Source organism: Schistocerca cancellata, chromosome 7, assembly GCF_023864275.1.
Source record: "Schistocerca cancellata isolate TAMUIC-IGC-003103 chromosome 7, iqSchCanc2.1, whole genome shotgun sequence".
Taxonomy (NCBI): domain Eukaryota; kingdom Metazoa; phylum Arthropoda; class Insecta; order Orthoptera; family Acrididae; genus Schistocerca; species Schistocerca cancellata.
In genome coordinates this window covers 532,043,659-532,061,399 of record NC_064632.1, presented here as the reverse complement: position 1 = coordinate 532,061,399, position 17,741 = coordinate 532,043,659, and the positions used below count along the sequence as shown (strand labels likewise).

Below are 17,741 nucleotides of genomic sequence, written 5' to 3'. Positions count from 1 at the left end.
TATTCTGCGTAAGGCTATATGCAGCACTTTCATTTTACAGTCAAATTTATATTTTTTTTCTTATTCTGGTACGGATTTTGCGATTTTAGGTGTCTTCGGAAGGAAACGTTCACTTTAAAAATATATGGCTTGCGATGTATTTGTATGAGGTTAATGAAATTTTAATACATTATAGCCAAATATATTGTTAATGTAAATCTCAAGTTACAACATTTTCCGATCACCCAAAAAGCCACGATAGTGCAAAATAAATCAATAATCAAAAACTTTGTCATATCGTGGAAATTTCAATAAACAATACAAAATTCTTACTCATTATCTGTGTTACTTCAAAATAGGATCAAATAAGATCAAAATACATGTATAGTACTGGAATAAACCAAGTTTAAAGGGCAATGTGCCTTCCATTTATTTTCTATTGTGAATGAGTGGTGAGTCATGAAAAAGAGCTAATTCATTTCAGGGAGTGAATAGTTCTGATCCGATCTCTGAAAAGAACAGTTTTGGCCATCTCTAATTTTCATCGCAGTGCAATGTCTTGTACCGTCTAGGAGATCCGGCAGCGGTTGCGACAGGCGCCACCCGCTGCCGTGGTGTGGAGGCGACAATTCGCCGCTGGCCGCGTGTCCACTTGTCTCCCGGGCCGCGCCGTGCTGTGGCGTGCTGCGCCGCGGTCCTTCCCTCGGGACCGCAGTCCCCCAGGAAGCGAAGCCGCTATCTGCTTCCTCGCGTGCCTCCAGCCGGGCGGAAAAGCCGGCGCGGCAGTTCAGTGCGCGAACCGCTGCTGCCCGTGCAGCGGACTCCGGTAATGGACGTCTGACTGGTTTTGTCCACGTGTCCACGCCACCAGCCGAGTCCCGCAGCTGGTGAGTCATCTGTAAACAATAACAGTGAGCGAGCTACGCTTGTGGTGCTGGAAGATGTGGCCTCTCGTGAAAGGACGTCAAAGTTCCCGTACAGGGTGACCAAGAATCACATACAACTACCAACCACCAACATCACGATTATTTTAAACCTCTTTTTTATTTTTTGCTTTCCTTTCATGGTTTCTTGCCATTGCCGGTTACGAAAGTTGCGTTTGACATCATACGGCTGCATGGTTCTTGCGGGACGAACCGTTAATCAGCTGTTGAATGATTTGGGTGCCATGTTAGCGTGCAGTGAAAACGTTCTGAAAAGAAATGAAAATCGAGTTTAAATTTACGATCGATTCGAATTATTAATCGTTTCTCCGTCTTAAGCTTAACGCAGTTACAGAAAATTTTACAGAAGGTGCGATTCGTTTTCATTTATAAAGCACGTCCTGTGAATGTCTGCAGATGTGCATACATAATATTTACAGGCAGAAAAGAATATTTACACTACTGGCCACTAAAATTGCTACACCAAGAAGAAATGCAGATGATAGACGGGTATTCATTGGACAAATATATTATACCAGAACTGACATGTGATTACATTTTACGCAATTTGGGTGCATAGATCCTGAGAAATCAGTACCCAGAACAACCACAGCTGCCCGTAATAACGGCCTTGATACACCTGGGCATTGAGTCAAACAGAGCTTGGATGGCGTGTACAGGCACACTTGCCCATGCAGCTTCAACACGATACCACAGTTCATCAAGAGTAGTGACTGGCGTATTGTGACGAGCCAGTTGCTCGGCCACAATTGGCCAGACGTTTTCAGTTGGTGATAGATCTGGAGAATGTGGTGGCCAGGGCAGCAGTCGAACATTTTCTGTATCGACAAAGGTCCGTACAGGACCTGCAACATGCGGTCGTGCATTCTCCTGCTGAAATGTAGGGTTTAGCAGGGATCGAATGAAGGGTAGAGCCACAGGTAGTAACACATCTGACATGTAACGTCAATCCGAACAAGAGGTGACCGAGACGTGTAACCAATGGCACCCCCATAGCATCACGCTCGGTGATAAGCCAGTATGGCGATGACGAATACACCCTTCCAATGTGCTTTCACCGCGATGTCGCCAAACACGGATGCGACCATCATGTTGCTGTAAACAGAACCTGGATTCATCCGAAAAAAATGACGTTTTGCCGTTCGTGCACACAGGTTCGTCGTTGAGTACACCATCACAGGCGCTCCTGTCTGTGATGCTGCGTCAAGGGTAACCGCAGCCATGGCCTCCGAGCTGATAATCCATGCTGCTGCAAACGTCGTCGAACTGTTCGTGCAGATGGTTATTGTCTTGCAAACGTCCCCATCTGTTGACTCAGGGATCGAGACGTGGCTGGACGATCCGTTACAACAATGCGGATAACATGCATGTCATCTCGACTGCTAGTGATACGAGGCCGTTGGAATCCTGAACGGCGTTCCGTATTACCCTCCTGAACCCACCGATTCGTTATTCTGCTCACAGCCATTGGATCTCGACCAACGCGAGCAGCAGTATCGTGATACGATAAACCGCAATCGCGATAGGCTACAATCCGACCTTTATCAAAGTCGGAAACATGATTGTACGCATTTCTCCTACTCACACGAGGCATCACAACGTTTCACCACGCAACGTCGGTCAACTGCTGTTTGTGTATAAGAAATCGGCTGGAAAATTTCCTCATGTCAGCCCGTCGAAGGTGTCGCCACCGGCGCCAACCTTGTGTGAATGCTCTGAAAAGCTAATCATTTCCATATCACAGCATCTTCTTCCTGGCGTTAAAAGTTCGCTTCTGTAGCACTTCATCTTCGTGGTGTAGCAATTTTAATGGCCAGTAGTGTACTTAAGAAGCTGAGGTACACTTTTCTTACGGTGTTTTTGCCTCTTGTTTATATATTCTGCATACAGTGCTTTTTCTTTTGTTGTTACGGTGGGTCGAGATCGAAATAAAGTTGGTTGCACTTCCACGTTTCTTAATTTTTCGCCGTTTTGAACGGTCTTTTTGTTACAGTGGATGTTTTCATGCCTGAGTAGAGCGAAAACGTGTCGTATAAATTGCACAAAGAATTTTTTGCCCGAAGTTTCGTCTCCAAACGGAAAGTGGGAAATGGCGAATGAGGTACCAAACAGGTCAGCGTGATGTCTAGTTTCGGAAAAAAAATCCAGGGAGGTTAATCTTCTGAGGGACGATTGAAATATTCGGACTACCGATGCTATGTAAATGAACTGCCAAAACATCTTCTCTTCAACGCCCATTATTTCATACATTAAGAGCTACAATGGTGTGTTATTTGACTGCCAAAAAGGTTTCATGTTTCTAAATACTCTTCGTAATAATGAACAAAATATGAAAATAAAAAAAAATGAAAAGACACGATGAAATATTTTGTGAAATGATTCGCCAAAAAGTAAGACGAAATTAAATTAGAGAAACATTTGACGCGCCTCTGAATGACGCTCGAAATCATGTGCAGCAAATGAGGTGCACAGTCTACATAATGCTGGAGACAAGTACCCTTCAGTATTCTTCAAAATGCTAAGTCAGGCTCTGAAATTTAAATTGTGAACTGGCACCTCATTTAGTGTGCATCATACCGAGCGTCATCAAAGGTGCGTCAGAGGTTTCTCTAATGCATTGTATTTCTTACTTTTAAACAAATCATGTCACAAAAAATTTGACTGTATTTTTAAATTTTTTCCACTAAACCTCACTTTTATAAAACTTCCCCGAGAAATACTACTGTAGTTTCACATGTTCCGCAAGCAGCACAGTGTTTATGTTTATTCATTTTTCAGTGTATTTTCTGAGTTTTGCCAACGGTAAATGTATTTTTTTTCCGTAGTAATTAGTGAGATTGTGTGCATGTGTGTGTGTGTGTGTGTGTGTGTGTGTGTGTGTGTGTATGTGTGTGAGTGTTCGTTACTGTAACTTAGCGAACATGGAAAAACATGTGGTTTACAGAATATACGAAGTATTTGAGAAAAGTAATGAAACTTGCAAAACTGCGAGCGATGTGGCAACGCTGTGTTGTTCTTCTAGTCTAGACCGGTGTGTTCACACCTTCCAGGTACTCAGTCTGAGTTTCAGCTCCGTACACTCACCACGTAGTTTTTGAGGGCGCCATCAATTAAGTTATGTTTTTGTTGTATACTACGGAAACGGAACAGAGGAATTTAGAGCAACGTTATGGCATCAAGTTTTGTGTTAAACTTGACGAATCTGCGAGTGTGACCTCTAAAACAGGCTTGTAGAGAACATTCCTTACCGAGAGCAGAAGTTTTTCGCTGGCACAGATCATTTTTGATAGACCGAGAACACGGTGAAGATGCATCTCGCTAAAGGAGACCTTATACCTCAAAAACCGACGGAAATGTCGAACGTGTGCGTCGTCTTGTGTGATTTATTACTCCAGAACAAACTGTCAACCAAGTGTTTTACAAATATGTGCTTGAAAGGCTCAGGACAACTGTGAATCGAGTGATACCGGACATTGCAGACAAGTGAAGGCTGCATCATAACAAAGCCCCATGATACACAGTCACTTCCATCACGAAATTTTTGACCTCAAAAGCAATTCCTGTTGTTTCACAGCCCCCGATTCACTCGACCTGCGTCCTTGTGGCTTTTTTCTTTTCCCGAACGTGAAAAATGTCTTAAAAGGTTGTCATTTTGGGATTCGGGAGAATAATCAAAAGAATGTGAGCGGCAGGTTAAAGACGGTACCAGTTGAAACCTTTCATCACTGCTAGCAAGACTAGGAAGAACGACTCCATCGGTGTATAGCTGCCGAATGGAACTATTTTAAAAGGTGAAATATTATTATTTGAAATAACAAGCTTTGATAGATAAATAGCAGTGTCATTACTTTTCTTAAACACCTCGTATAAACAATAGGCAAAAGCACCAGAGATAAAAATGAGCAATTTTATGAGGGAGTACTGTTTTTAATGCATTAATACCAAAATATAGAGACATATAATGCATCCACATTTCCACAATGAACATAGGCCTATAAGATGCTTTGTAAATAAAAGCGAAACGCATCTAAAGAAACACAGTCTTTCAATGCAATAAGCGCAAGACAGAAAACCAATAATAATCTACTGTCACAGGTACTGAGAAAGATGACCATGCAAACTACCATATACCAAGTTGGAGTTGTGTGATGAAACTACAACACATGTACTTACGGTGAATCTGTTCTGAAAGGTTTATTTAATCCGTGTAGCACGAAAGACTATTGAATGGACATAAGGTTTCCACTATGTTGCGTATTTTTTTTAGGCACAACACAAATGTTAGGATCAGTTTCCCATCTAGCAATGGAACGCATCGTGCAGTGATTTACGAAGATTCTCCTCGTGTGTGTTTCATTCTTTAGCTGCATTAGTTGATAATTCCTGTATTTAGTTTGGCATCAGAGCACCTAATGAAAAATAAGCATTCGCAGGCGTCTGTGCGCAGTGTGTCGCCACTAGTTCAAAAGACGCTCTGCAGAAATGACACCATCTCGCTTTTCAGTTTGGAAACAAACTTTACCGCAGCTGTTTCTGTTCCAGCAGCACACTTCGAATTCGTAATACATAAACTGCAACCTATGCCAGAGACAATATACTACCTTTAACAGGTACCTTCCTAAGTGTTATTTCTTCCAGGTATTTCGGAGATATAATCTTCGTATTCTGTTGCAGAGATCAACAACAGCTAATCGGTCAAAAGACGTCATGTTCCGCTTACGTGTCGTTGCAATTTCGGCATTCATGCCCCTCTTAACAAGGGAAGTTTCCCCGGATAGATTTTATAAAAAATTGAGAAAGTCCGTCAAATACATTGTGATTCTACAGAAATATTTGATGGTGTCGTGTATTCTCCACCCTGTGAATTTTCCGGAATGAAAATGTCGAGGAAGGGCCCACTAATCCCCTGAGGACACGAGCTAGCATGCTCAGGCCGTACGGTAGTAGCCGTACTATATGTTGCGTGTAACAATTTCAGTGTTATTAGTTCTGATATGTATAAATTTTTACGTAGGGAGTTCTCACTGATTAAAACTATATAAAAAAAAAAGATTCTATTAATTTATACAGAAATTTGGTCTAGAACGCATGCCGGCCGGGGTGGCCGAGCGGTTCTAGGCGCTACAGTCTGGAACCGCGCAACCGCTACGGTCGCAGGTTCGAATCCTGCCTCCGGTATGGATGTGTATGATGTCCTTAGGTTAGTTAGGTTTAAGGGGCTCTGGAAAGGCTCAAAATCATGAAAAGTTCAATTTTTACTTTTTTGCGTTTTCTGAATCTGCAGACTATTACCTTTTAATATATATATAATTTATTCAATTCCGAAGACTACAACTATTTTTAAATTTTTTTTGAAATGTGTTCTACATGGGCGTGACCCACTGTGGCGCTGTTAAACTGCTGTCAAATGGTGTTATTATTAACGTCCGTGTTCATCAGGTACATTTTAGTGATGTGAGATAAAGTATGTGTTGTGGCTAACCTGTGATGGTTCAATATATATCGCTGGTGTGATTGTTGATTGTTTCATGTTTATTTACTCTGTCGTTATCTCGAAAATATTCGTAATTAATTCTGTTTCTTGAGTCACTGTTTTGTTGAAGTATAATAATGAGTAAAAGTAAAGTTGCTGTTGCGACTTTCAATCATGGCAACATTGTAGGTGCAAGGTATTTAGAAATATGGGAATGAAGATAGGTTCTAACATGGTACGAGCGATGCTTGCTTTAGACAAATCTAGAAATACAAGCAAGAGTAAACAGGAGGAGGAACAAGAGGAAGCTGGAGGAGGAGTTTGCAGAGGATGAAGATAATCCATCCTATGGACCTGGAATGCGCTAAAAAGTTAATCCAATCTTTGTCGCTCGATTCCCAAAACTTTTATTTTCTCATACTAATTACATGTTTTCTAAGGATCTTCCAAAAATATTTGTTTCAAACTTTCAGTAAATGTTACACAGTACCTTCTGCATAATTTAACACAGCCTTTTTCCAAAAAACTGTATATTTTTGAATATATAAATAAAAAATTGCAAAAAATGTTGTGAATTCTCATTACAATTGAAAAAAATCATCTTTAATAACTGAACTAAAATTTTGTAAAATCCCTGTGTTAAGTTGTAGCCCATATGCCAATAAATAATCTGTAAAAAGTTCAACTTCCTACCTCAAATACTTGGTGAGGAAAGATGTAATTTATAAGCGTTATTTTAACATTCCAAGTATAGGGCGTTCCGGAGCCCCTTAAGTAGTTCTAAGTTCTAGGGGACTGATGACCTCAGAAGTTAAGTCCCATAGTGCTCAGAGCCATTTGAACCATTTTTTTAGAATGCATACACAGCGACGTTGCCCAAGTGGAGCACAAAATAAGTAAATAAATAAATGAAGAAGTAAATTGCGGTCAGGTTTTTGAAGGGCCATTTGTTGACTGGTTCGATGCTGACCCAAAGGACATGAAAGAAGGCGCAAAAATATTATATTCAGGAGTACATTTGTAGATGATCAAAAAATTGACTAGACTAAAAAAGTTAAGAACCTGTTAAGGAGGTGGTTCTTGATAAAACTGAAGGACTTAAAGAAAACGTAGGAAATCATGCACATAACTGTCATGCAAGATTAGACAGTGTATTAGTTGAAGAAAAAGCATATGAAGAAGAATCCAATGAAAGTAGTAGTAATATTTTCTTTTCTGACATCTGTCAGTGACCTTTGACTGTCATGGAAGTCTAACAGTTGAATCATCAAAATAGTAAATGACAAAAAATTTAAAAACAAACATTACTCATTCGTTTTTGTTTAACAGACAATGAAATAAAAAAAGCGTTAACTATCAGTTACGTCTGACTCCTTCTATATCAGCCATAGCGTGAGAATGTTTTTAGAATTTGGGTGGCACATTCAACTAAAAATCACAGTTTGTACTATTCTTGCTGTAGTCTCTTTATCACAGGCACGAGTTTGAACAACGCATATAAATTTGTTTAAAGTTTTCCAGTGTGGTTGAATTTTTAAACCTTAAAACCTTAGAAACATGTCTAACTGTAAACAGAAATACCTAGACAACATCTCAAACGGAAGAATGGTCCTATCGGAATTAGTAAATAAATGAATGATTTTGTGAGGGTAGTAATTGGTGAGGATGATAGAAGTCCGCATTGGGTACCAAAATACATAGCTAAACAAACCACTGCGTAAACGTCAGTGTGAAACAGAACAAAATATTCGTCGTGTAGGTAACAAAATAGGAAATTAATACAGTTCTGTGTGAGCTCGAAATTGATCATGGCAGATATCGCGAGGACATTCAATAACTTAATATTTAAATAGGTCAGGAGTCTCATCTTTCCATCATTAGTGCGCGTCTTTCTAAAGTGAATGGGAACTCACATAAAGCAAGTTCACATTACATAGACATGCTTAATTTTAGCTCAGTATATGATCATTCATCATTACAACCTAGAGAAAACCAATTTTGCGTTTGGTGTTTCATGTCACATCCACAGTTGTGGTGATTAGACATTTATATTTCGCTCGGATTGTTGGTTACGGGAGAGGGGGGAAGGGGGAGGAAGCTACCATGACCTCTTAAAGGAACCTTCACAGCATTTTCTTAAACAAGGAAAACCAAATACAGTAAGCTATGGACGGCCAGATGATTGAGCCTTGATTAGCCACTGCGCCAACCTGCTTGGTATGACAAACAACAATTAGACAGTAGATAGAACAAAATACGACTTCACAGAAACTTTAGAATATTTCAGTACATAGAGAAGATTCGTTTCTTTTACAGCATCAGACGGCAGTCATTGTCAATAGATATATTTTCATAAAAGTGCACTTATTAAATACACGGAAATATTAAGTGTCATTATGTTTACACCAGTGTAGTGTAGCTTAATTTTAACTGTTCTTTTATAAGCACTACTGAGGCATGGGACTAGTGGCGCTTTGGGTTTAGATGCATTAGAGATCAGATAACTACACTTTTAAAAATAATCTGCTACCCATCGCGCTTTATCCAGGCTTTGGACTGGTTAAACGGCAAAAGTGATTTTATTGTCTTTGGGCGTGTTTGAAATCAGCTTACAAGCTTCGTCAATTTTTTTTATCTTTCTTTGTGTGTTTTAAAGATTGGTAATCACATTTCATATATTTTTTATTTATACACATATTCTGATAATTATTTAGTCTAGTTTTGAAGGTAGGAGATAGCCTTCAGGCAAGCCCTTATCTCACCATCCTCCTCGTACTTTTTCAATATTTGCTCCAGCCTTTTATCCCGTTTCATGTACACTGTTTTCTTACGTTTACCATCCATACTCAGCTCTGTTCTCATTAACACGCACGCTGAATTTTCTGCTTCGGTTTTCATGCAAGTAATTACATCATTAATTTTGGTTCAAAAAATGGTTCAAATGGCTCTGAGCACTATGGGACTTAACATCAATGGTCATCAGTCCCCTAGAACTTAGAACTACTTAAACCTAACTAACCTAAGGACATCACACACATCCATGCCCGAGGCAGGATTCGAACCTGCGACCGTAGCAGTCGCGCGGCTCCGGACTGAGCGCCTAGAACCGCTAGACCACCGCGGCCGGCATTCATTTTGGGATTTGGTTTGGAAAGCATATTATTAATTTTGTTATGCCAACTCTCTAAGGAGTTAGTTGTTCACTTTTGTAACAGCTCCAAAGGCTGATAGGGTTTTCTTCATTTTCCAACCATCTATCTACAAAATAGTCGAAAAAGTCGGAAAGCCTAGGAACACGGGTGCTGTGAATGTATCTCCAGCCAGCCATCACATACATCTTCAGGCCGTAGAAACGCCAGCGCAGCACTCATGTGCATTTGTTGTCTCACTTCTTCATTTTCTTTATATCCGCGAGTGAGTCCAAGATCCTGTACTTTCCTCCAGAGAGACTTTCTCATGTGGGAACAGCATCCCTGCACTGAGGAAGTTGGTAACATGTGTATAATTGCAGAAATCGCTGCTGACTCAAAATCTAGTCACATTTGCAGGGTTCCATTCCAGAATATTTTCCAGCACATTTCTGAAAAGTCGCATGTATGTCTCTTTTCTTTAGTCTCATTTTTATTACTTCCAAAATCTGCATGAATTTCATATATCTGTGAAAACTGTTTGCTACAGCACTTGAACGTAGCATCCATAAAAAAAGTCTCGTGTACTTCTCAGAGCCTCTCTCTCTGCTCTTCCACAAAAAAATATTATCCTGTCTCCTGATTTATCGTCGTTCAACAGGAAACTGCTACCATCGTTCATAGTTAATAGCTTTGCTTTAAGTTCCGTCTCTTCTCTTGTCTCTGGATCCCTCTCACTTCCCTGCGACTTTGCCCTTTGCTTGTATAACGTCCTCTTCATTGTTCGGTGCTCTGGCATTTCTGTCACAAAGTCGTACCCTCTATTATGCAAGCTACCTAGCTCCTCTGAATAGATTTCAGAAATAGACGTATTTTCCTCTCGTGCCCTCTTCTTTGCCTGGTTCATAGTCCTCTTTACTTCCAACCTTGCGTCATCCGGAGCTCCACATTGATGCTCATGCAAAAAGAGCACTGTAGAATCCTTGGTTTTAAGCTTTCCTCTGCAATGCTTCTCTTTATGTTTTGAACAGCGTTTTCTTCACTGTGTAAGAATAACCTTCACAGTGGCAACTTAGGCTGATCACGAAATGTTGTTGAAACTTCCATATCACGGCTACTAAGATGGTAATATCCAAGTGGCGTTATGTGAAGTCTACGAAAACTAGAGTGATACTAACAGGCAGACGGGACTGTGCGGGCGGAGTTCGGCCGAGTCCAGGGAACAGGTAGAGCAAGGTGATTAGGACGTTCCGAATGCAGGTAGGACGGGACACAATGGACGCAGGTACGAGGCGGAGAGTCCGTAGATTTCTAGTGGAGCGCAAGGTTCGCAGGGCGGAGAATTCACACATTCATATTTGATGAGCCTTTGAATGATGCTCGAAGTCAGCGCACAGCAAATGAGAATGCACGGTTTGCATAATCCACCAGACAAATATCTTCTAGTACTCTTTAAAATTCTAACCTTCCATGTCAAACACTGAACTTTAAATTCTAAGTTTTCATCTCGTCTGCTGTTCATAACTTCGAGCATCGTTGACTAACGCATGAACTGTTTTTATAGTCCATTATTTTATTTCCAACTTTTAGACAAATCATTTCACACAACATTTGACAGTATTTTTTCAATTTTTTTTTCAAAACTTCTTGTATTGAGAGCGAAATATGACACCAGTGTAACGTTTTATGCACAAAATAGCTATCCCTTGAAGAGATGAACTTTTTACTACTTCATTTACATAGCTGGCAGCAGCTGTTAGTGAATCATTTCCTCAAATTACCTATTAAGATTTTCTTTACTATCCTGATTCTTTTCAAGCACTTCAATCTTATTTTGCAAAACTTGACCTCACGCTCGTCTATTTGATATCCAGTTTTCCATTTCCCACCTTTCCGTTGGCTGCGAAAATTCGGACAAGAATTCCTTTTGTGATTTTTAGGGTATCTTGTTTTCGCTCCGCTCAGCCACTGGACCTATAATGACTTTAAAATACTTGTACCATTCATTAAAGTAATTTAACTGAAACTCGCTGCATCTTTGTACAACGATGTTTCTTATTCCATTCACGAATGATGCATGAACGTAACTATTGTTGCGTAAGCCTCCACATAAGAGCGAACCTCTCTAATTTTATGTTCATTGTCATTTCACGAGATATACATCGGAGGAAGCAACATATACAATGAAACTTCCTGACAGATTAAAACTGTGTGCTAGACCGAGACTCGAAGTCGAGAACTTTGCCTTCTGCGGGCAAGTGCTCTACCATCTGAGCTACCCAAGCACGACTCACAACCCGTCCTCACCGCTTCAATTCCGCCAGTACCTCGCCTCCTGCGTTCCAGACTTCACAGAAGCTCTCTTGCGAACCTTGCAGAACTAGCATACCAGGAGTGCTAGGCTCAATGGTTCAAATGGCTCTGAGCACTATGGGACTCAACATCTTAGGTCATAAGTCCCCTAGAACTTAGAACTACTTAAACCTAACTAACCTAAGGGCATCACACACATCCATGCCCGAGGCAGGATTCGAACCTGCGACCGTAGCAGTCCCGCGGTTTCGGACTGCAGCGCCAGAACCGCTAGACCACCGCGGCCGGCCCAGGAGTGCTAGTTCTGCAAGGTTCGCAGGAAAGCATTCCAGGATTGTTAGTTCTGCAAGGTTCGCAGGAGAGCTTCTGTGAAGTTTGAAGGTAGGGGGCGAGGTACTGCCGGAATTGAAGATATGAGCAGGGGTCGTGAGTCGTGCTTGGGTAGCTCAGATGGTAGAGCACTTGCCCGCAAAAGGTAAAGGTCCCGAGTTCGAGTCTCGGTCCGGCATACAGTTTTAATCTGCCAGAAAGTTTCATATCAGCGCACACTTCGCTGCAGAGTAAAAATTTCGTTCTGGGGACATATACATTGACTATTCCTGGATTGGATACTCTCAGCATTATAATGGTAAATCACACAATGAGCCACAATGGTTTTTAAGAATTGACGTTTTGCCAGACGGTACTATGTGATCTTATAAATGTTTATATACTAATTTATTACATCTTGATCTCCTAATAACTACAATTTTACATTACGTTTTCTGGAGTTTAGTCCACTAAGATCTTCGTCATGACATATATAAAATGAAGTTATCCATTCTGAGCCTCGTGAAGCGCTACATTCCATGCACCACGTGATGTCATGACACTTGTCCTATGTGTCCTCTTCTTCTCGTCAATGTTTTACACATATTCCTCTCCTCACCAGCTCTGCAGAAAGCATCATCTCTGATCAGTCTACGCCGTTTTCATAATCGTTCTACAGAGCATCTCAAACGCTTCCATTCTCTTCTTTTCTGCTTTCACACTGCTCATGATTCACTTCCATGCAGAGTTGTGCTCTGAATGTACATTGTGAGAAACTACTTCTGAAGTCAAAGCCAGTGATTGACACCGGTACTATCTTGGCTACGAATTTCCTATGTGACTGTGCTCTTCTTCTTCTTACATTTTCCTTGATTCGTCCGTCATGAACTATATTGCTTCCAAGATAGCACAGATTCTTCGTATATTTCCTGGTGACCAGTTTCGATGCTAATACACATCTCTTCTATTCGTCATTATTTTTCCTCTTTCGTTAGTTTACTCTGAATCCACAGTTCGTGTTTATTAGGCCGTTCACTCCTTCCAACAGGTTCAATTGAGAATAACAATGTCAGGAGCGAATCTTAATATTGGTATCCTTTCATCACGAATTTTAATCCCAACCTCACTGGTTTTACCGTGTATATACTGATGAGTCAAAACATTATGACCACTTGCTTAAAAGGTTTGTCCGTCTTTGGAACGTCGACGGTTCTGAGCGTCAGCGATCTGACAATTTGTGGTATTAGACGTAATTCAAAGAAATAACGAGCCGCTGATTTGCGTACGCTGTGATGGCGGCCGATAGCGATCCACACGGATTTCGGAGGATTTACATCATGTGAGTTTTGTCGCCGAGACATCAACGTGAGTTCACTATACGAGGTGCATTCAAGTTCTAAGGCCTCCGATTTTTTTTCTTCGGACTGGAAAGAGATAGAAACATGCGCATTGTTTTAAAATGAGGCCGCGTTCATTGTCAATAAGTCATAGAGATGGCAGCACCGTACGGCGCATAGATTTTACCACCAGCGGCGAGAATGAGAACTGTTTTAAATACTTAAAATGGCGACGTTTTCCTTACTTGAACAGCGTGCAATCATTCGTTTTCTGAATTTGCGTGGTGTGAAACCAATTGAAATACATCGACAGTTGAAAGAGACATGTGGTGATGGAGTTATGGATGTGTCGAAAGTGCGTTCGTGGGTGCGCCAGTTTAATGAAGGCTGAACATCATGTGACAACAAACCGAAACAACCTCGGGCTCGCACAAGCCGGTCTGACGACATGATCGTGAAAGTGGAGAGAATTGTTTTGGGGGATCGCCGAATGACTGTTGAACAGATCGCCTCCAGAGTTGGCATTTCTGTGGGTTCTGTGCACACAATCCTGCATGACGACCTGAAAATGCGAAAAGTGTCACCCAGGTGGGTGCCACGAATGCTGACGGACGACCACATGGCTGGCCGTGTGGCATGTTGCCAAGCAATGTTGACGCGCAACGACAGCACGAATGGGACTTTCTTTTCGTCGGTTGTGACAATGGATGAGACGTGTATGCCATTTTTCAATCCAGAAACAAAGCGCCAGTCAGCTCAATGGAAGCCCACAGATTCACCGCCACCAAAAAAATTTCGGGTAACCGCCAGTGCTGAAAAAATGATGGTGCCCATGTTCTGGGACAGCGAGGGCGTAATCCTTACCCATTGCATTCCAAAGGGCACTACGGTAACAGGTGCATCCTACGAAAATATTTTGAAGAAGAAATTCCTTTCTGCACTGCAACAAAAACGTCCGGGAAGGGCTGCGCGTGTGCTGTTTCACCAAGACAACGCACCTGCACATCGAGCTAACGTTATGCAACAGTTTCTTCGTGATAACAACTTTGAAGTGAATCCTCTTGCTCCCTACTCACCTGACCTGGCTCCTAGTGACTTTTGGCTTCTTCCAACAATGAAAGACACTCTCTGTGGCCGCACATTCACCAGCCGAGCTGCTATTGCCTCAGCGATTTTCCAGTGGTCAAAACAGACTCCTAAAGAAGCCTTCGCCTCTGCCATTGAATCATGGCGTTAGCGTTGTGATAAATGTGTACGTCTGCAGGGCGATTACGTCGAGAAGTAACGCCAGTTTCATCGATTTCGGGTGAGTAGTTAATTAGAAAAAAAAAATCGGAGGCCTTAGAACTTGAATGCACCTCGTAATGCTGCCAACACCACTGTAGCATGGTTTTGGCTCCGAGAAATGGACGATTACACTGCTGAAAGATGACATCGCCGTCGGGGAACACTTCAGGCATGAAGGGATGCAGGTGACGTACAACTGTCAGCGTGTCTTCGATTACTACCACGGATCCCATACAAGCGAAGGAGAATGTCTCCCATAGCATAATACTGCTCGCACCGGACTGCGTCCGTGGGGTGCTCCACGTTTCGAGTCGCCGGTCACCCCTATAACGGCGTTTGTGGGACGACCATTGACTTAGTGTAGCAAAAATGTGGTTCACACCTGCACCAGCATTCTGGTCTTTCGGTAGCGATGCCACTGATCACCATCTGTCCTACTTCACAGAGCAGACAAGCCTCCGAATCCCATGTTCTGTAAAGTGTCGTGGTCGTCCAACCATTGAGCGCTTAGTGGTAGTTACACTGTGAGACGCTCGCTAAACACGCTGGGCAGAACAGGTAATAGGATTATGGAAACGGCCAGGGGTTGAAGTCAGTTTCTGCTTCTAGTAGTCATTTATTGTAATTTAGCAACTCTTTCACGGCCGAACGCCTCCAACCAGAAATCTTAACAACATAAAAATCCAATTACGATAGCAATAAAATAAATCAAGAACAACATACGCAAAATGCAATACAAATGGCCGAGCGCCACAATTACTTTCCAAAATTTTAGATTATATTACCATAGACATTTAAAGGCAGAAGGCCAACAAGAAATCTTAAAAAAAAATTCAATTACTTTTTCAATAAAATAATTTAAAACCCAAAAGGCAACACATACAAGGTGCAACATAAATGGCTGAAGGCCACAGTTAAACTTCAAAATTTCAAAATATATTACCACAATCTTTAAAGGCAGAAGGCTGCAGTGTTTAAGCTTGAAAGATAAACTTAAAAATTAACTGGCAAAAATTTTAAGAAACAAAACAAATAACCATAAGCCTAAAATCTAAAATAGCTGACAACAGATAGTTAAACACCGGTGGCACTCAGAAGGCCACCAGGGAGGTCGGTCTGCCCTCGTTCACTGAAGTGAGACAGGTGGTGAGCCCAACTGTACTTGATCCGTCGGAACCCAACCAGGGGACAGCCAGGGACCGACCGACACAACGACTTGCTTTCCACCAACCGGTACATGCGAACATGACGTCCAGGGTCGGTGAGCCACGACGCTCGTAGTGATCGGACAGCTCCACACACGGTCCGACACTGCGCAGGGATCGGCAGCGGACCCAGCCGACCGCGCCGCATGGAGATATCCTCCCTGGTTCGCACCAACCGACCGACTCCTGCTGATCCGTCGCGACTGCTGCTCCGTCGCGACTGCACTGCTGGTGCGTCTGCCACTCACTCCAGACACACGACGGCGGAAGTACTGGCTCGGACCCAACCATGCAGAGGAAACACGCCCACAGGCGACATCCCTGTACTAAGAAAGGACCGAACCAAGTTCCACAAGATGGTAATTGAAGGGGCCCAGAAGCGCTCGGAGGAACAGTTACACGTCACCCGATGAGACGACCGACCTCTCAGAGGCAGTACGCCGACAACATTTCAAATAACTTGTCAAAGGAAATCACGCCAACTACACACACAACCTGACAAACACTTGCACGAAGTAGTATGAAGGCTTTCACGACCGGATGACATATCTTCTGGTAAACCTTCCGGGATGTAAGGTCGTGGTCCATGAAATTCTTCAGCTCCTAACGTTTCGTCCAGAGCTGCGCTGGACATCTTCAGAGGGGTGTTTCTCCTCTGGTGAGTCTTGCCGACTGACGGGTCGGACGTCTGAGAGCGACTTATATATCGTAGAAAGTGGGCGTGACCAGAGTTACACGTGATATGCAGAGATAATCTTTGTCAGAGATAAAACTTAACTACCGATCATAATCTCGTCACGGATGAAACTGTCTAGCAATTTTGTAGTGCTACTGTCCAAATACCACTAAGTTTGATGGTCTCTTCCTTCCGATTAAAATTATCCCTATGTTTATATATTTCAATTGCTTCTCTACAAAGCCGTGGGTAATAGTTCGTCGTCGTAGATAAAATTTTTGTTTTGGAAAACTTCACTTGATGATTTCCTGACTGAAAAGCGTGTTCCGTGCACATGTGGTAAAGTTTATATTGGAACAACAAAAAGAAGCGTAAATACACGGATAAAAGAACACAGAAGTCTTTGCCGATTAGGAAAAACAGATAAATCGGCTGTAGCAGAACACGCTTTTCAGTCAGGAAATCATCAAGTGAAGTTTTCTGAAACAAAAATTTTATCTACGACAACGAACTATTACCCACGGCTTTGTAGAGAAGCAATTGAAATATATAAACATAGGGATAATTTTAATCGGAAAGAAGAGACCATCAAACTTAGTGATATTTGGACAGTAGCACTACAGAATTGCTAGACAGTTTTATCCGTGACGAGATTACGATCGATAGTTAAGTTTTATCTCTGACAAAGATTATCTCTGCATATCACGTGTAACTCTGGTCACGCCCACTTTCTACGATATATAAGTCGCTCTCAGAAGTCCGACCCGTTAGTCAGCAAGACTCACCGGAGAAGAAACACCCCTCTGAAGATGTCCAGCGCAGCTCTGGACGAAACATTAGGAGCTGAAGAGTTTCATGGACCACGACCTTACATCCCGGAAGGTTTACCAGAAGATACTTGCACGAAGACTTGAACAATACCCAACAGTAACTGAACACACACGAACACAAATCGGCAGTCGATGCACACATGCACAGCCGACTCATGAACGATCGGCGTGCCAAAACGCGTCGTCCGGTAGGACGACCGACCGACGAACCACCAAGACCGTGTCCCAGCTCCGGTGACGCGTGGCGGCAACGATCGGGC

At 42.2% G+C, this 17,741-nt stretch overlaps 1 protein-coding gene across 1 annotated transcript in view; it reads left to right on the top strand.

Annotated features, from left to right (window-relative positions):
- Nucleotides 1–782: 782 nt before the first annotated feature.
- LOC126091949 (synaptotagmin 1-like) overlaps nucleotides 783–17,741 on the top strand; it is a 1,108,877-nt gene continuing 1,091,918 nt past the window's right edge. Inside the window, exon 1 of the mRNA XM_049907282.1 lies at nucleotides 783–866. The gene's annotated coding sequence lies outside the window, so the exon portion shown is untranslated. The remainder of the gene's footprint in view (nucleotides 867–17,741) is intronic.